Genomic DNA, 22,238 nt, shown 5'->3' on the forward strand with positions numbered 1-22,238 from the left:
AGATCTTCTTTAGCAAAACATTTCTTCAAATTCGAGACGTGGAAAGTGTTATGTACAACCGCGAGTTGTTGAGGTAACTCAAGTCGGTAAGCTACTGGTCCGACACGATCAATAATCTTGAATGGTCCAATATACCTTGGATTTAATTTCCCTCGTTTACCAAATTGAACAACGCCTTTCCAAGGTGCAACTTTAAGCATGACCATCTCTCCAATTTCAAATTCTATATCTTTTCTTTTAATGTCAGCGTAGCTCTTTTGTCGACTTTGGGCGGTTTTCAACCGTTGTTGAATTTGGATGATCTTCTCGGTAGTTTCTTGTATAATCTCCGGACCCGTAATCTGTCTATCCCCCACTTCACTCCAACAAATCGGAGACCTGCACTTTCTACCATAAAGTGCTTCAAACGGCGCCATCTCAATGCTTGAATGGTAGCTGTTGTTGTAGGAAAATTCTGCTAATGGTAGATGTCGATCCCAACTGTTTCCGAAATCAATAACACATGCTCGTAGCATGTCTTCAAGCGTTTGTATCTTCCTTTCGCTCTGCCCATCAGTTTGTGGATGATAGGCAGTACTCATGTCTAGACGAGTTCCTAATGCTTGCTGTAATGTCTGCCAGAATCTTGAAATAAATCTGCCATCCCTATCAGAGATAATAGAGATTGGTATTCCATGTCTGGAGATGACTTCCTTCAAATACAGTCGTGCTAACTTCTCCATCTTGTCATCTTCTCTTATTGGCAAGAAGTGTGCTGATTTGGTGAGACGGTCAACTATTACCCAAATAGTATCAAAACCACTTGCAGTCCTTGGCAATTTAGTGATGAAATCCATGGTAATGTTTTCCCATTTCCATTCCGGGATTTCGGGTTGTTGAAGTAGACCTAATGGTTTCTGATGCTCAGCTTTGACCTTAGAACACGTCAAACATTCTCCTACGTATTTAGCAACATCGACTTTCATACCCGGCCACCAAAAATGTTTCTTGAGATCCTTGTACATCTTCCCCGTTCCAGGATGTATTGAGTATCTGGTTTTATGAGCTTCTCTAAGTACCATTTCTCTCATATCTCCAAATTTTGGTACCCAAATCTTTTCAGCCCTATACCGGGTTCCGTCTTCCCGAATATTAAGATGCTTCTCCGATCCTTTGGGTATTTCATCCTTTAAATTTCCCTCTTTTAAAACTCCTTGTTGCGCCTCCTTTATTTGAGTAGTAATGTTATTATGAATCATTATATTCATAGATTTTACTCGAATGGGTTCTCTGTCCTTCCTGCTCAAGGCATCGGCTACCACATTTGCCTTCCCCGGGTGGTAACGAATCTCAAAGTCGTAATCATTCAATAATTCAATCCACCTACGCTGCCTCATATTCAGTGGTTTCTGATTAAATATGTGTTGAAGACTTTTGTGGTCGGTATATATAATACTTTTGACCCCATATAAGTAGTGCCTCCAAGTCTTTAATGCAAAAACAACCGCGCCTAATTCCAAATCATGCGTCGTATAATTTTGTTCGTGAATCTTCAATTGTCTAGACGCATAAGCAATCACCTTCGTTCGTTGCATTAATACACAACCGAGACCTTGCTTTGATGCATCACAATAAATCACAAAATCATCATTCCCTTCAGGCAATGACAATATAGGTGCCGTAGTTAGCTTTTTCTTCAATAACTGAAACGCTTTCTCTTGTTCATCATTCCATTCAAATTTCTTCCCTTTATGCGTTAATGCAGTCAAGGGTTTTGCTATTCTGGAAAAGTCTTGGATGAACCTTCTGTAGTAACCAGCTAGTCCTAAAAACTGGCGTATGTGTTTCGGAGTTTTCGGGGTCTCCCACTTTTCAACAGTTTCTATCTTTGCCGGATCCACCTTAATACCTTCTTTGTTCACTATGTGACCGAGGAATTGAACTTCTTCCAACCAAAATGCACACTTTGAAAACTTAGCGTACAATTCTTCCTTCCTCAATACTTCTAACACATTTCTCAAATGTTCACCGTGTTCTTGGTCATTCTTTGAGTAAATAAGTATGTCATCAATGAAAACAATGACAAACTTGTCAAGGTATGGTCCACACACCCGGTTCATAAGGTCCATGAACACAGCTGGTGCATTAGTTAAACCAAACGGCATGACCATAAACTCGTATTGACCGTAACGTGTTCTAAAAGCAGTCTTTGGAATATCATCTTCTTTCACCCGCATTTGATGATACCCGGAACGTAAGTCAATCTTTAAATAAATAGACGAGCCTTGTAGTTGATCAAATAAGTCATCGATTCTCAGTAGTGGGTAGCGGTTCTTGATGGTAAGTTTGTTCAACTCTCGGTAGTCGATACACAACCTGAATGTACCATCTTTCTTCTTGACAAACAAAACAGGAGCTCCCCACGGTGATGTGCTTGGTCGAATGAAACCACGCTCTAAAAGTTCTTGTAATTGGCTTTGTAGTTCTTTCATCTCGCTGGGTGCGAGTCTGTAAGGAGCACGAGCTATTGGTGCAGCTCCTGGTACAAGATCTATTTGAAATTCAACGGATCGATGTGGGGGTAATCCCGGTAATTCTTTCAGAAATACATCAGGAAATTCTTTTGCGACGGGAACATCATTGATGCTCTTTTCTTCAGTTTGTACTTTCTCGACATGTGCTAGAACAGCATAGCAACCTTTTCTTATTAGTTTTTGTGCCTTCAAATTACTAATAAGATGTAGCTTCGTGTTGCCCTTTTCTCCGTACACCATTAAGGGTTTTCCTTTTTCTCGTATAATGCGAATTGCATTTTTGTAACAAACGATCTCCGCTTTCACTTCTTTCAACCAGTCCATACCGATTATCACATCAAAACTCCCTAACTCTACTGGTATCAAATCAATCTTAAATGTTTCGCTAACCAGTTTAATTTCTCGATTCCGACATATATTATCTGCTGAAATTAATTTACCATTTGCTAATTCGAGTAAAAATTTACTATCCAAAGGCGTCAATGGACAACTTAATTTAGCACAAAAATCTCTACTCATATAGCTTCTATCCGCACCCGAATCAAATAAAACGTAAGCAGATTTATTGTCAATAAGAAACGTACCCGTAACAAGCTCCGGGTCTTCCTGTGCCTCTGCCGCATTAATATTGAAAACTCTTCCACGGCCTTGTCCATTCGTGTTCTCCTGGTTCGGGCAATTTCTAATAATGTGGCCTGGTTTTCCACATTTATAACAAACTACATTGGCATAACTTGCTCCGACACTACTTGCTCCGCCATTACTCGTTCCGACACCATTTGTTCCTTTCGTTCTATTAACCCCTGGTCCATAGACCTCACACTTCGCCGCGCTATGACCATTTCTTTTACACTTGTTGCAAAATTTGGTGCAGAACCCCGAGTGATTCTTTTCACACCTTTGGCATAGCTGCTTCTGATTGTTGTTGTTGTTGCGGTTATTATTGTTGTTGGGATGATTGTTGTAGTTGCTGTTGTTGTTGTTGTTGTTGTTGTTGTTGGGCCGTTTGTTGTAGTTGCGATTGATGTTGCGATTGTTGGGATAATTGTTGCGATTATTGTTGTAATTGTTGTTGTTGTTTATTGGTGATTCTTATCACCGTTTTCCTCCCACTTTCTTTTGACTTGCTTCACATTGGCCTCTTCAGCAGTCTGTTCTTTAATTCTTTCTTCAATTTGGTTCACGAGTTTGTGAGCCATTCTACATGCCTGTTGTATGGAGGCGGGCTCGTGTGAACTTATATCTTCTTGGATTCTTTCCGGTAATCCTTTCACAAACGCGTCGATCTTCTCTTCCTCATCTTCGAATGCTCCCGGACACAATAGGCACAATTCTGTGAATCGTCTTTCGTACGTGGTAATATCAAATCCTTGGGTTCGTAACCCTCTAAGTTCTGTCTTGAGCTTATTGACCTCGGTTCTGGGACGGTACTTCTCGTTCATCAAGTGCTTGAATGCTGACCACGGTAGTGCGTACGCATCGTCTTATCCCACTTGCTCTAGATAGGTATTCCACCATGTTAACGCAGAACCTGTGAAGGTATGCGTAGCGTACTTTACTTTGTCCTCTTCAGTACACTTACTTATGGCAAACACCGATTCGACCTTCTCGGTCCACCGTTTCAATCCGATCGGTCCTTCGGTTCCATCAAATTCCAAAGGTTTGTAGGCAGTGAATTCTTTGTAGGTGCATCCTACACGATTTCCTGTACTGCTAGATCCAAGGTTATTGTTGGTATGTAGCGCAGCCTGTACTGCGGCTATGTTTGAAGCTAGAAAAGTACGGAATTCCTCTTCATTCATATTCACGGTGTGTCGAGTAGTCGGTGCCATTTCCTTCAAAATAGTTAAATGGAACAAGTTAATCATACAGAATATTAAGAGTAGTTAATAGTATTTCGTAGCATAATATGAACTCATTTATAAAAGCTTTTTCTTCATATTAGCGTTTTATAAGTTTAAATTCGGGTAGTACCTACCCGTTAAGTTCATACTTAGTAGCTAATATACAATTCAACTACTACAATTCTATATGAAAAACTGATTATAATAATATTTCGCGTTCAAACTTTTATACAATATTTTACAAACTTACAATACCGCTTATTTTACATAAAGCATGAAATATAGCACACAATAACTTTGATACAAGATAGTTTTGAAGACAATTCTAGCTAGTACACAAGTCGTTCAGCAAAGGCAATAAAGACACGTAATTCATACGTCCAGAAACAAGTCATGCATTCTGGTTTTACTAGGACTACTTCCCATCCTTGGTCTTGTGCAACATAACCGTTATGGCCGTTGATAAGACAGCGTGTTGTAACGTCATCAAAGGGATGAGAATTACGTAATGTCCAACAGTCCCGTAATAATCTAAAAACCTCATTTCTTACCCCAATTACCGACTCCGTCACTTGTGGAAACGTTTTGTTTAATAGTTGTAGCCCGATGTTCTTGTTCTCACTTTGGTGAGAAGCGAACATTACTAATCCGTAAGCATAACATGCTTCTTTATGTTGCATGTTAGCCTCTTTTTCTAAATCACGAAGTCCAATATTCGGATATATTGAGTCAAAATAATTTCTTAACCCGTTGCGTAAAATAGCATTTGGGTTCCCCGCAATATATGCGTCAAAGTAAACACATCGTAACTTATGGGTTTCCCAATGTGATATCCCCCATCTTTCAAACGAAAGTCTCTTATAAACCAAGACATTCTTGGAACGTTCTTCGAATGTCTTACAAACTGATCTCGCCTTAAATAGTTGTGCCGAAGAATTCTGGCCGACTCTAGACAAGATTTCATCAATCATGTCTCCGGGTAGGTCTCTTAAAATATTGGGTTGTCTATCCATTTTGTGTTTTTAAACTGTAAAATAGACAAGAGTTAGATTCATAAAAAAATACTTATTAATACAAGCAATTTTTACATATATCATAAAGCATAAGAACACTATATTACATATATTACACCACACGAATACAACTATCTTATTCCAACTCGCTCGTTTCTTCTTCTTCGTTTTTGGTTCGTTTTGCCAAGTTTCTAGGGATATATGATGTTCCCCTAATACGAGCCGTCGTTGTCCACATTGGTTTAGAAAAACCTGGTGGTTTAGAGGTTCCCGGGTCATTGTTACAACTTAAGGACTTCGGGCGTTGACGATACATATAAAGTTCATCGGGGTTGGAATTAGATTTCTCTATTTTTATGCCCTTTCCCTTATTATTTTCTTTTGCCTTTTTAAATTCAGTTGGGGTAATTTCTATAACATCATCGGAATTCTCGTCGGAATCCGATTCATCGGAGAATTGGTAATCGTCCCAATATTTTGCTTCCTTGGCGGAAACACCATTGACCATAATTAACCTTGGTCGGTTGGTTGAGGATTTTCTTTTACTTAACCGTTTTATTATTTCCCCCACCGGTTCTATTTCTTCATCCGGTTCCGATTCTTCTTCCGGTTCCGATTCTTCTTCCGGTTCCGACTCTTCTTCCGGTTCCTCTTCGGGAACTTGTGAATCAGTTCACGAATCATTCCAATTTACATTTGACTCTTCATTATTATTAGGTGAGTCAATGGGACTTGTTCTAGAGGTAGACATCTATCACATAATATCAAACGCGTTAAGAGATTAATATATCACATAATATTCACATGTTAAAAATATATAGTTTCCAACAAAATTTGTTAAGCAATCATTTTTCAAGTAAACACGGTCGAAGTCCAGACTCACTAATGCATCCTAACAAACTCGATAAGATACACTAATGCAAAATTCTGGTTCTCTAAGACCAACGCTCGGATACCAACTGAAATGTCCCGTTCTTATTGATTAAAAACGTTCCATATTAATTGATTTCGTTGCGAGGTTTTAACCTCTATATGAGACGTTTTTCAAAGACTGCATTCATTTTAAAACAAACCATAACCTTTATTTCATCAATAAAGGTTTAAAAAGCTTTACGTAGATTATCAAATAATGATAATCTAAAATATCCTGTTTACACACGACCATTACATAATGGTTTACAATACAAATATGTTACATCGAAATCAGTTTCTTGAATGCAGTTTTTACACAATATCATACAAATATGGACTCCAAATCTTGTCCTTATTTTAGTATGCAACAGCGGAAGCTCTTAATATTCACCTGAGAATAAACATGCTTTAAACGTCAACAAAAATGTTGGTGAGTTATAGGTTTAACCTATATATATCAAATCGTAACAATAGACCACAAGATTTCATATTTCAATACACATCCCATACATAGAGATAAAAATCATTCATATGGTGAACACCTGGTAACCGACATTAACAAGATGCATATATAAGAATATCCCCATCATTTCGGGACACCCTTCGGATATGATATAAATTTCGAAGTACTAAAGCATCCGGTTCTTTGGATGGGGTTTGTTAGGCCCAATAGATCTATCTTTAGGATTCGCGTCAATTAGGGTGTCTGTTCCCTAATTCTTAGATTACCAGACTTAATAAAAAGGGGCATATTCGATTTCGATAATTCAACCATAGAATGTAGTTTCACGTACTTGTCTCTATTTTGTAAATCATTTATAAAACCTCCATGTATTCTCATCCCAAAAATATTAGATTTTAAAAGTGGGACTATAACTCACTTTCACAGATTTTTACTTCGTCGGGAAGTAAGACTTGGCCACTGGTTGATTCACGAACCTATAACAATATATACATATATATCAAAGTATGTTCAAAATATATTTACAACACTTTTAATATATTTTGATGTTTTAAGTTTATTAAGTCAGCTGTCCTCGTTAGTAACCTACAACTAGTTGTCCACAGTTAGATGTACAGAAATAAATCGATAAATATTATCTTGAATCAATCCACGACCCAGTGTATACGTATCTCAGTATTGATCACAACTCAAACTATATATATTTTGGAATCAACCTCAACCCTGTATAGCTAACTCCAACATTCACATATAGAGTGTCTATGGTTGTTCCGAAATATATATAGATGTGTCGACATGATAGGTCGAGACATTGTATACGTGTCTATGGTATCTCAAGATTACATAATATACAATACAAGTTGATTAAGTTATGGTTGGAATAGATTTGTTACCAATTTTCACGTAGCTAAAATGAGAAAAATTATCCAATCTTGTTTTACCCATAACTTCTTCATTTTAAATCCGTTTTGAGTGAATCAAATTGCTATGGTTTCATATTGAACTCTATTTTATGAATCTAAACAGAAAAAGTATAGGTTTATAGTCGGAAAAATAAGTTACAAGTCGTTTTATTAAAGGTAGTCATTTCAGTCGAAAGAACGACGTCTAGATGACCATTTTAGAAAACATACTTCCACTTTGAGTTTAACCATAATTTTTGGATATAGTTTCATGTTCATAATAAAAATCATTTTCTCAGAATAACAACTTTTAAATCAAAGTTTATCATAGTTTTTAATTAACTAACCCAAAACAGCCCGCGGTGTTACTACGAAGGCGTAAATCCGGTTTTACGGTGTTTTTTGTGTTTCCAGGTTTTAAATAATTAAGTTAGCATATCATATAGATATAGAACATGTGTTTAGTTGATTTTAAAAGTCAAGTTAGAAGGATTAACTTTTGTTTGCGAACAAGTTTAGAATTAACTAAACTATGTTCTAGTGATTACAAGTTTAAACCTTCGAATAAGATAGCTTTATATGTATGAATCGAATGATGTTATGAACATCATTACTACCTTAATTTCCTTGGATAAACCTACTGGAAAATAGAAAAATGGATCTAGCTTCAATGGATCCTTGGATGGCTCGAAGTTCTTGAAGCAGAATCATGACACGAAAACAAGTTCAAGTAAGATCATCACTTGAAATAAGATTGTTATAGTTATAGAAATTGAACCAAAGTTTGAATATGATTATTACCTTGTATTAGAATGATAACCTACTGTAAGAAACAAAGATTTCTTGAGGTTGGATGATCACCTTACAAGATTGGAAGTGAGCTAGCAAACTTGAAAGTATTCTTGATTTTATGAAACTAGAACTTTTGGAATTTATGAAGAACACTTAGAACTTGAAGATAGAACTTGAGAGAGATCAATTAGATGAAGAAAATTGAAGAATGAAAGTGTTTGTAGGTGTTTTTGGTCGTTGGTGTATGGATTAGATATAAAGGATATGTAATTTTGTTTTCATGTAAATAAGTCATGAATGATTACTCATATTTTTGTAATTTTATGAGATATTTCATGCTAGTTGCCAAATGATGGTTCCCACATGTGTTAGGTGACTCACATGGGCTGCTAAGATCTGATCATTGGAGTGTATATACCAATAGTACATACATCTAAAAGCTGTGTATTGTACGAGTACGAATACGGGAGCATACGGGTAGAATTGTTGATGAAACTGAACGAGGATGTAATTGTAAGAATTTTTGTTAAGTAGAAGTATTTTGATAAGTGTATTGAAGTCTTTCAAAAGTGTATAAATACATATTAAAACACTACATGTATATACATTTTAACTGAGTCGTTAAGTCATCGTTAGTCGTTACATGTAAGTGTTGTTTTGAAACCTTTAGGTTAACGATCTTGTTAAATGTTGTTAACCCAATGTTTATAATATCAAATGAGATTTTAAATTATTATATTATAATGATATTATCATGTATGAATATCTCTTAATATGATATATATACATTAAATGTCTTTACAACGATAATCGTTACATATATGTCTCGTTTAAAAATCATTAAGTTAATAGTCTTGTTTTTACATATGTAGTTCATTGTTAATATACTTAATGATATGTTTTCTTATCATAGTATCATGTTAACTATATATATATCCATATATATGTCATCATATAGTTTTTACAAGTTTTAACGTTCGTGAATCACCGGTCAACTTGGGTGGTCAATTGTCTATATGAAACATATTTCAATTAATCAAGTCTTAACAAGTTTGATTGCTTAACATGTTGGAAACATTTAATCATGTAAATATCAATCTCAATTAATATATATAAACATGGAAAAGTTCGGGTCACTACAATAGGCGGGTTTAGGGTTTAGGGTTCGGTTCAGGGTTTAGGGTTTAGGTATAGGCCGGGTTTTGTTTATATAATGATTTAGGGTTTAGGGTTATTAATTTGTTTATGGTTTAATGTAATGTTTAGGGTATATATATATATATATATATATATATATATATATATATATATATATATATATATATATATATATATTATAACAACCCTCATTTTTCCATTTTGAAATTTCCAAATTTGCCCTTCAGGTTTCATTGTCTTATTCGGTATACTACTAGGGTTGTTATTCGAGTAATTAATACTAAAACCCTAATATTATTCAAAACCCTAAACCTAACCCTATGCATTAAACGCTAACCCTAATACTAAAATTAATAATATAAACTAGATGTAATAAATTAATTGTGACAATTTATATACATCTAAACCTAGTGAGAACTAAATAAAAACTTAATAAAAGATATATATATATATATATATATATATATATATATATATATATATATATATATATATATATATATATATATATATATATATATATATATATATATATATATAGATAAATAAAAGTGCCGAAAAAATAATAATAATAATAAATGTATAAAAAAAATCGGCCAAGGTGTTTTAAAAAAAAAAAACTTGGTCCCTAAGCTAACCTAAATCCTAATCCTAATAAACTACCTTTTCCTTGCATCCTAATCTAGTTTCAAGTCCTTGATCACCAAGATTATAATTTGGTTAGGACTCTAAACCTCAATTATAAAAGGGCTCGTGTTTTTTTCCCATACTTGGCAACACAAATAAAACCCATAAAAACCTTCACATTGTTGCATCTAGTCGACAGTTTCCCCCAGCATATTCCCTCTTATTTTGTCGACTAAAAATAGCCTCTAAACTACTTTATGCAAGTCGACTAAATAAGCCTTCACACCAGCCTACAATCGACCTCCAAATCAGCCATCTAAACAGCCTTTTAGTCGACACCTTAACAGCCTCCAAGATAGTCCCTAAAGTCACTATTCTTGCTTGCTTTCCTGCTTCTTTTATCGAAGCCAACAAGCTGCTATTTGCAGAATTAATCGACCATTGTTGCTGCTACTTTTCTTCCTGCAATTCGCCACCCATTCCTGCTCCAAGGTTCTGCTGTGATCGACTACCCAAAGTAGCCTGTTTCTGCTGCTAGTCAGTTCCTGTCCAGCATCTGTTTTGCCATCAAAAACAGTCCAAGAAACCCCCTTGTTGATCGAAATTGGCTGCTGCCGTAATCTGATTCTTTGCGTGATCAAGAAGACCCAAGAAGACCCCAATTGGGTCGAGTTGTTGCTGCGTTTTCCTGGGTTTTTGCTGCTGCATCTGTTTTCCATTTTACTGCTTCGCGAACCATCAACACCTTCTTGATCATAGTCTTCTTAAGGTAGTCACTAAAGCCTAGTTTAATCATGCAAACTTATTTACTTTAAGTATTAATAATGAATTATGAATGTGTATGAATAATTATAATGAATATAATAAAAGATTAATCTTGTAGGAATAATGATCATGATCTTTGATATGAAGTTGATTAAAATAGATTGAGATTATGATTAAAAAGACATAATGGAAGTTATGATAATGATTAATAAAGATTGTAAACTTAAAAGTATATGGGATTATGATTATGATAAAAGATGTATAACTATGGTTATTGAATAATAAACTAGTTAATATAATGAGTAGTTATGAATTGTGAATTTATCATGAAGTATTAAGGTTATGTTAAAAGTTATGATTTTATGTTAAAGATATTAAGATAATGAGATTAGGTAGGTTAAATTTTAAGGGTTACATTAATAATATGGTTAATCAAATTATGAGGTTTATGATTTTATGTAGGTGAAAAAGTTAAAAAGTAGATTATGAATATGAGTTAATATTGATAAAAAGAAGATTAGGGTTAAAAGATGCATGATTAATTAGATCAATAAGTTATTATGTTAAGAAGGTCAATTGTCATAATTAATGGACTTGAATAAGGTTATGATTTCATTTGATGAAGAGTAGTGCTATTAGATTATGATTAATACGATTAGGGTTTGGATATGATTAATGAAATTAAAAGATTTAGGTTATGATTATAGATTAATAACGTATTTATGATCATGGTGTATGTGCATGCACGCATGCATACGTATGTGTGTACATGTATCCATTGTATGTGTATATATGTATGTATGTGTAAGTGTGTATGTATGTATGAAGGTGTATCATGTAAGTTATAAAGTTAGTAAATAATCAGAAAAAGTAATAAGTATATATATATTTATCATCTTACACTTATATATATGTAACACACACACCTAATATATATATACCATATAGTTAAGAACACATACATGTATAGTAAATAAAGAATATATATGTATGTATCACATAGATATATAATTATATACGTAACATATAATGACAAGATACATAATAGTTGATTAAAGTAAATAATAATACTATTATTAGTATAACCTATACACATACCTATATAGTAACACTTAATAACACTAAGTATATTATCACTCATATAAATATAACTTTTCTCGAGAACGGTCACTGTTAATATAGTTTGCTATATTAATAAACAAACTTTATGTCTATTAGACATTAACTAATCGAACATAATATCTCTAGGTTGAGATCTCCGTGTTCAACACTCCGATCATATAACTTACGTGGAATATCTATCTGCTATTAAGGTGAACTTCATAGCCCCACTTTTTAACTGTTTCTATTACTTATTTTAAACTTTGGGGTGAGACACATGCTTGCTTTTAAACTGTTTTATGCTTAGACACGAGTACTCAAACTTTATTTTGATTAGTTCAAACTGTTGCTAACATACTTTGATTCATGCTAAATCCCTACCATGATATCGTTAGTTGCTACGTATAATGTGACGACCCGGGAATTTTCGACTAAATTTAAAATTAATCTTTATATGATTCCGACACGATAAGCAAAGTCTGTAATGTTGAGTCTCGAAAATTTTGGAACTGTGATCATATAATCAATTACCTTTGAGTGTACCGACGATTAACGAACACATGTTTGTAAATAAAAATGTATATATGAATATAATTATAAGTAGATATATATTTATATAATATTTTGAATTAATAAAGTATACTTTAATTTAAAATGTAAAAGGATACTTAGTATAATTAAGTTATTGTTAAAATAACTATATATATACATGTTATTATGAATCTATATATTATTTCTAAAGAATATATATATAATATATAGATATAGAAATTTAAAACATGCAAGTTTGTTATATCATTTTATTACTAGTATTATTATTAGATATTATTACTACCATTATCATTAACTACCATTATTATTAAAATTTATTATTGTTATTATCAATAAGATACAAGTTATTACCATTATCATTAAAATCATTATTGTTATTATAAATACTATTAGAAAAAAATACAATTTATTATTATTATTATCATTAATAATAATATTATTATCATTCTTATGACTTTAGGTATCATTTATAAGATTATTATTATCATTTTTATTATTATAATTATCATTATTATTTTTAGTATTATTATTAATATAATAATCAATGTTATTAATACTATTAGTATTATTTTTGACTAGTAATATATTTATAATTATTTTTATGATTATCAGTATTATTATTAATAATTAATACATTTATATTTATAAACTTTTGATATTAAAATTATAAAAACCAGATGTGCACGTCCCTTTCTGTTCTATTATTTTTTTTCTTTCAAGCACTCGATTCCCTTTTGTCCTTAAGCTTCTTGTAAGATCGAATCAAATCACAATGCGTACCAAATCAGATTTTGATTTAGATATTTGTTTAATTTTTAATTAATTGTTATACCTCCTGCCTGTTCGAGTTAAAAATTTGAAATCAATTGTCAATACGAAACAAAAGGCGATTATGTCATCTGTACTAGCTCAAACTATTCGACTAACATCATTATATACAGCTAGACTCCACTACCACCACTTACATACTTCTGCTACCACCTTACTGTTTATGTTTCTGATTTACTTCAAACTGCTACCTTCATCACTACCTTAATCTTCATTGACAAACACTCATTGACAACCAATATGACTCGTTGCAAAGACAACACCACCCTATCATCTTCCTCTCTTTTTTTCTTTTTTTTTATTCCTATAGGAAACCACTTCTAATTCTAATGCTAAGAGACTAGAACACTTTAGCATTCTATTATGTTTTTCTACCCCAAACCCAACTCTCTCTTGGTTGCAACTATTGTTGAAGACCCATGAAACCCATCAACTTGTTTCTACTTCCAAATGTCGACAACCTCACCACTAAACCGTCGAACTTCACCATCGTGGCCACCTTGAATCACCATGTCACCCTCATCAACTTGCAACCATCAAAACTGCCATGTTTCTGTTTGATGATCGAGAGTCAAGACAACCCAAACTGTAATTGGTTGTTTATATTTCTTACTTTCTGTTTGATTGTAAATAACCACAAACCAACTACCAAAATTTGCTGCTGCTACTCGAAATTATAACCATCACAAACATCGCATACGCATTTATATATATATATATATATATATATATATATATATAAATATATATATATATATATATATATATATATATATATATATATATATATATATATATATATATATATATATATATATATATATATATATATATATATATATCCTTTTCACGAAACCCAAAGGATAGTGGATACCGACATTAAATCAACTTTAGCCTAGTGGAACAAATATTTGATTAAAGTGCCAAGAGAGGTAGACAAATTTCCTGCATGAAATCCATAAATTGAGGCAACATGTAACATACTTTTCCATTATTATATTAGTCAAGTGTCGACTAAACAAGTGGGTATCCAAGGAACTTCTTACCTTTTTAATTTTTTTATTATTCGTTCCATTACACTGGCCAGGAACCAAGATCGATTTTGTTTTATGCTATCGGACTGCAGTGGGCCATTTCCTTTTCTTTCGGTTCTACATTTTTTTTTATCGATAACTGATCAAACCACGAAAACAATCAGACCTGCTGCAACTCCTGACCTCCTTCTGATCAAGCTGCTGTTCGAATAAGCAGCTTTCTGCTGTTACGTTTTTTGTTTATTCTGTTCAGCAAAAAAAATATTATAATGATGACCCAATGAATGGAAGATGACGTGCTGATGACCACAATCTCAATATTTCGGTTACATTATTTCAATATAAACTGTAATCTTTTTATTTCACTTGGGCCACTTGAGGTGTAGATGGATTTGCAACATGGTGGACTCCTTTTAAATATAAATGGGCTTTATATTACTTAGGCTTCTTTAAACTTAAATGGACTGTTTTCAACTTGCTGTACGAAACCCACCAATTTGATGTTTATGAATATCGATGATATCATGATATAGATGGTGATGGATGTGAGTTATGATATTAATGATGATTACGATTATGAATAGATGAAGATTATGATGATAATGAATTAAGATTCGATGATGATGTTAAATGGTGATGTTAAGGATTTGATGATGATGATCGAAATATGATATATGTTAAACAGTCTCATACATGTTAAACTAACAAAAGTACGAATTATTACAATAAGGTATCGAGTGGGTCAGTGGTTTGGAAGGAAAATTAGTAAGCGAGAGGTCCCGTGTTCGAGCCTGGGCAGTGGCAGTTTTATTTTTGGAAGCTTGTTAATTCTTCAAAGGTAGTATTATTATTATTATTATTGTTATTATTGTTATTGTTATTATTGTTATTATTATTTGAAAATTAATGATTATCATGATTATTAATATAATCTTGAGATCGTTATAAATATAGTATTATTATTATCATAATTACTAGTATTATAATTAGTATTGTAATTATTATTATGATGAATATGTTTAATATTATTATTATTATGAAAATAATATAAATTATTATTATTTTCATAGATATTAGTATTAATATTTTTTTTATGAATAAAAATTAACATAAGTAATAATATTTATATTATCACAAGTATTATTATTATGTAATTAATAAAATCAGTATCATGACTATCATTAATAGTAAAATTAAAATTTTACAGGTATTATTATTAATATCATATTATTATCATTAATAGAATTATTATTAACATTATTACCTATATTAGTAATATTAAGTATTAGTATTATTATTATTTTTACCATTACTAAGATTATGGAAGTATTATTACAATTACTATTTTTTAACAAACAAATAATATATATATGTGTATAAGATATAAGAATATAGTTATTACATATAACATAACAAAATTTAATATTTTTATATATAATGAATATAGGTTATTAATATAAAAGTTATTTTACTAATAAGAATATATATATTTGTTCGACTACAAGTACATGATTTAATATATATATGAATAATATAGGTTCGTGAATCCGAGGTCAACCCTACACTGGTTCAATGTTGTCATATGTATTTTTACTATAAAATACAGTATGGTGAGTTTCATTTACCCTTTTTACCCTTTACATTTTTGGGCTGAGAATACATGCAAATACTTTATTAACTGTTTTACAATATTTATATGCGTGAGTTTCATTTGCCCTTTTTACTCTTTATATTTTTGGGCTGAGAATACATGCGTTGTTTTTACGACTCCTTTATTAAATGCTTTTGAAATATATTTTGAACTGCGAATACATGAAATGCTTTTATAAATGTTTGATGAGATAGACACAAGCAAAACATTCCTCGAATGAATTATTATGCAGACATAAATTCTGCGGATTATTAGTGAATTATGTGGACATGATAATTGCCACCATTGAATTATGTGGACAAGATAATTGCCACCATTGAATTATGTGGACATGATAATTGCCACCATTGAATTATGTGGACATGATAATTGCCACCAATTGAAGTGAATGTTATGAATCGAGAGAATGATTTTATACACAGGTTATGTGTACGATATTTTGTATGCGAGATATGTGTACGGTTACTAAGATTTATGAAAAATAGTTTCGTACACAAGAAAGGTGTACTGTATTTAAAGGATATCGCATGTACATTACAGGTGTGTATAGGATTCGGGCCCATTTGTACCATGCAGCATTTAAATCTTGTGGTCTATCAAAATAATGAATTTTATTGTTTTATGATAAACTTATGAACTCACCAACCTTTTGGTTGACACTTTAAAGCATGCTTATTCTCAGGTATGAAAGAAATCTTCCGCTGTGCATTTGCTCATATTACATGGAGTCGTTTATGGCATATAGAGGTCAGAACCTCGCAATGGGACCAACTGTTGAAGACTTCGTCCAGATGGATTAGGACGGGGCATTTCAGTTTGTATCAGAGCGGTGGTCTTAGCGAACCAGGTCTTGCATTAGTGTGTCTAACTGATAGTCGTCAGGATGCATTATTGAGTCTGGACTTCGACCGGGTCTGCATGTCAAAAGTTTTGCTTATCATTTTTGTTGGAAATCATCTCCTTATCATCCTTAGGAAATTACCTGCTTATTATTCTTAGTCTAGACACGTTATACTGCATTGACTGCATGAATAGTGGATAGACAAAATTCGTATCTTAGTGTATCTGTTACTGTAGACCTTGCCTGATATCTCTCGTAAATTTTTTCGTAATTTAAGGGATCCTGGTACTATATATATATATATATATATATATATATATATATATATATATATATATATATATATATATATATCTATTCATATTATGCATTGAGAATAGTTCCAACTATCAATTGCTGTCACTAAACTCTTTATACCAAAAATCTTTTCTGTGATCGCGTAAGATGGCCTCTACAAATCGACCACGTTCCTCTAACTCCGAAGACAGTGTGACAGGAGCACACCAACTAATCAACTACCATGATTACTGGATAAAATGGGGTGGGTTCGCGATGTACTCACCCTATGGAGAAGGGAAGAAGGTACTCCATATCATGAATCGAATCTACCACCTAACCTTGGAGTACTCGACCCGCTCACCGGCGAACCTATTCGCAACACCGTTTATACCCTTTTTGCAAGAATTTTTCGTCTTGAGCCTACCATTAATGGAACTAGAGAAGATATCCGACCTCTACCTCACACTGATAACCAACCAGGGTTGGTAGAAGAAGTTAAAGAACTCCGAGATCGAGTGTTAACTTTAGAGAGCACGGTACACAATTTGCAAGCACCAGCAATATCACCAACACCAGTAACATCACCAGCCTCAACACCAACAGCACTAGTACCTCCAACAACAACATCCGCGTCACCAGCTTCGACATCTCATTCTGTACCTCGAGTATAATCATCGTTCTACATGACGTTCTACATCATTTATCTTCTTTCGACATGGCGATTATGTAATCTCAAATGTTTTAGAGATTATATATTCTTGTTCTAACGGAAAATCAAATGAGTTTAATATCATATTAACTCATTAAATCCATGCTTACATCTGAAGAAAATATATATGTATATATGTTTTCATAAAGATTGTAATTAAAAAATTTTTTGTACAAACCATTAATGGTGAAAATATTTTAACGGGTAGGTAATACCCGAGAAATATTTAGATTTCACATTAATAAGATACACTGTACATTCTTTGAAACTGATTCAACAGTCGTTTACTATTCTACTTACATCCACCGATATACAAATCCGTTCACCACAGAATAACCATATTTATTCAATTTCATATTTGGGTTTTGATTATTCAGAATCCAACTAGTGGCATAATGAAGAAAACATTTGACAAAATAAAATTTGTTTGAAACAAATAAATTAACTATGAGGAATTTTGTTAAGAATTCACGCTAACTGTTCCTAGCTAACTGATTATATTTTATTTATCGTAGTTTATTTATCGCAATTTAATTATCGCAATTTTATTTATCGTCATTTAATTTCTGTTATTTATTTTATGCACTTTAAATATCGGGACACGTATACAAGGTTTTGACATATCATATCGACGCATCTATATATATTATTTGGAATCACCATAGACACTCTATATATAGTAATGATCGAGTTCTCTATACAGGGTTGAGGTTGATTCTACAATAATATATATACTTTGAGTTGTGATCGAGTCTGAGACGTATACGGGTCACGACACGTATTAATTAATTCGAGTATAATATATTAAACCATATATGAATTATTGAATTACTAACTGTGGACTATCGACTGTGGACTAATAACATTGGACAATTAAAATGAATTAAAATATTGATTATAACATATGAAACTAAACAATTCTTCAAGTCTGCCACTTGATTTCATCTTAAACCTCAAACGTATCTTGACGATTCCAATCTGCGTTCAAACATTTCATAATTCTTGAAAACACGTCAATCGAGAGGATGAACCAACCGCACTTCATCTATGGAAGAAAAGATCGATGCATATAGTTATGCACTTGAAAATACTCGGAACCTGAATAAACGTTTAACACGTATATGTGCTATCTCCTTTGGCGTTGTTATTACCGAAAATAACATTCCATTTCTTTTCCAAATTAGCCAATTTTGTCACAGCTCCATCAAATCAACTTCGATTTTTCATTCGAATAAACCTTATTATAATCTTGATATAAGTTGCCTTTCGTCATCGATACTAGAAAACCGTTTATATTTCACCATATTAGCAGTAAATTTACCAACAACTCCGTTGATCCTTGACTTTATGAAAAATTACTATATTCAGTGAAACCCTATCATTTACTCCTTTACATCTTATGACGAGAATTACTATACCAACTACCGGAATTAGCAATGAGTATTTTGAAATCTCGTAGCATGTCTACATCAACAGTTGTAAGTATACATATAATTCTTATCTCTTAGAATTATGATCTTCCACTCTGAAATTTTGAAAAGCACCCAGTCTTCAAATCAATACTCCAAATTCTGAAAAAGCTTAATACAGCAGCAAAAACTGTATAAGCTGAATACAGCAGCAAAAACTGTACAACCTAAATACAGCAGCAAACTGTACACGCCCTTAACCGTCAAAAGTTTGATAATAAAGAATGGAGTGTTGGGAACGCTCGATGGAAAATTTGATACTGAAAAACGGATTGAGCTAACCAAGAAGGAGACCAAGGACAAATACAAGGGTCAAACTCTATATTCAAAGAATCAAGGTAATTCTGGATCCGATGAAATCTTTAGAAAATATCTTACTCCAAAGTCATGTTAAAATCTTGCGGAAAATTTTTCTTCATCAATCTTCGAACTTAGAAATTCCAAAATATCATCATAAATATCTTCGATATTTCTGAGGATATTTTCATAAATATTCTTGTCCGAAATTATCTACCTCTTCGTGTTTTCTGTATTTCATTATATTGGAAACTTCTGTAAAATTTAAAGTATAAATTATGAATTAATGGTGGAGAAATGTTGGGAATTGAAGCATGAGTTAGTATAATATAATTGCGCTTGGCCAACGTGGTTATATTACAGTAAGTCATGCTGAGTTTCTAATGAAACATAATGATGGTTCACAGTAGATCATACCATCATCATGTGTCATGTGTCATGTTACATAACTTTTTCATTCTGCTTAACCTCTAAACATATCAAGAAAATATATTCTTGATAGTTCTATTCTCAGTGATTCTGATAAATTTGAAAATCAAATCGTGCTATTACGTTCCTTCCTGCTTAGAACATTATAATCATTCGAAACGCTATATCTACAAATTCTGGACCGTTACTCATTCTACTAGAGGTCGAGAGGATAATCAAAAGGCAAAGAGCTCCAAAATATAAGAGAAAATATAAAGCCCAATAAAAACATGAAAGTTACAAACCATGGATATTAATACGAATAGCAATATAAGGACACGGTATAATTAAGAATAGTATCACCCAAAGGTAATAGTAGAAGCAAAAAGATTTTCTGGTGGAAGATTGAAAAAGAAGGATGAAAGAAATGGTAATTAGAAAAATATCAAGGATTAGAACGGGATTAAGCATTTTCATAATCTTTTAGAGGTATGAACTAAGAAAGAAAGTATAGGAATGGTGAGAACAATGGAACGGAAGAGCTTAATTTATAATGAAAATATCAGACAGAGTAATCGAGGCAGATCACCGTATTTAATTATAGAGATCTTAATTTCTTTATTCGCCGAAGAATCAAATCTTTTTGATTTCGAAAATTTTCTTTAAATCCTTTGAATTTCGGAAATCAACCTTGACTACGTCACCAGACAAGACGAATCTGCACTTATTCATTTCACCCTTTTGTGATAGCTTCATTCGTACTCTTCGAATAATCGAATTGTTTTATCCATATTACTCAATAATGATAAAATTCTATTTATCAACTCATATTCGTCATGAAAACATTTTTATTGTTAGCCATGACCACCTCACTCAAATTTCGGGACGAAATTTATTTAACGGGTAGGTACTGTGACGACCCGGGAATTTTTGACTAAATTTAAACTTAATCTTTATATGATTCCGACACGATAAGCAAAGTCTGTAATGTTGAGTCTCAAAAATTTTGGAACTGTGGTCATATAATCAATTACCTTTGACTGTACCGACGATTCACGAACACATGTTTGTAAATAAAAATGTATATATGAATATAATTATAAGTAGATATATATTTATATAATATTTTGAATTAATAAAGTATATTTTAATTTAAAATGTAAAAGGATACTTAGTATAATTAAGTTATTGTTAAAATAACTATATATATACATGTTATTATGAATCTTTATATTATTTCTAAAGAATATATATATAATATATAGATATAGAAATTTAAAACATGCAAGTTTGTTATATCTTTTTATTACTAGTATTATTATTAGATATTATTACTACCATTATCATTAACGACCATTATTATTAAAATTTATTATTGTTATTATCAATAAGATACAAGTTATTACCATTATCATTAAAATCATTATTGTTATTATAAATACTATTAGAAAAAAAATTACAATTTATTATTATTATCATTAATAATATTATTATTATCATTCTTATGACTTTAGGTATCATTTATAAGATTATTATTATCATTTTTATTATTATAATTATCATTATTATTTTTAGTATTATTATTAATATAATAATCAATGTTATTAATACTATTAGTATTATTTTTGACTAGTAATATATTTATAATTATTTTTATGATTATCAGTATTATTATTAATAATTAATACATTTATATTTATAAACTTTTGATATTAAAATCATAAAAACCAGATGTGCACTTCCCTTTCTGTTCTATTATTTTTTTTCTTTCAAGCACTCGATTCCCTTTTGTCCTTAAGCTTATTGTAAGATCGAATCAAATCACAATGCGTACCAAATCAGATTTTGATTTAGATATTTGTTTAATTTTTAATTAATTGTTATACCTCCTGCCTATTCGAGTTAAAAATTTGAAATCAATTGTCAATACGAAACAAAAGGCGATTATGTCATCTGTACTAGCTCAAACTATTCGACTAACATCATTATATACAGCTATACTCCACTACCACCACTTACATACTTCTGCTACCACCTTACTGTTTATGTTTCTGATTTACTTCAAACCGCCACCTTCATC

This window comes from Rutidosis leptorrhynchoides, chromosome 2 (genome assembly GCF_046630445.1).
Source record: "Rutidosis leptorrhynchoides isolate AG116_Rl617_1_P2 chromosome 2, CSIRO_AGI_Rlap_v1, whole genome shotgun sequence".
Lineage (NCBI taxonomy): Eukaryota > Viridiplantae > Streptophyta > Magnoliopsida > Asterales > Asteraceae > Rutidosis > Rutidosis leptorrhynchoides.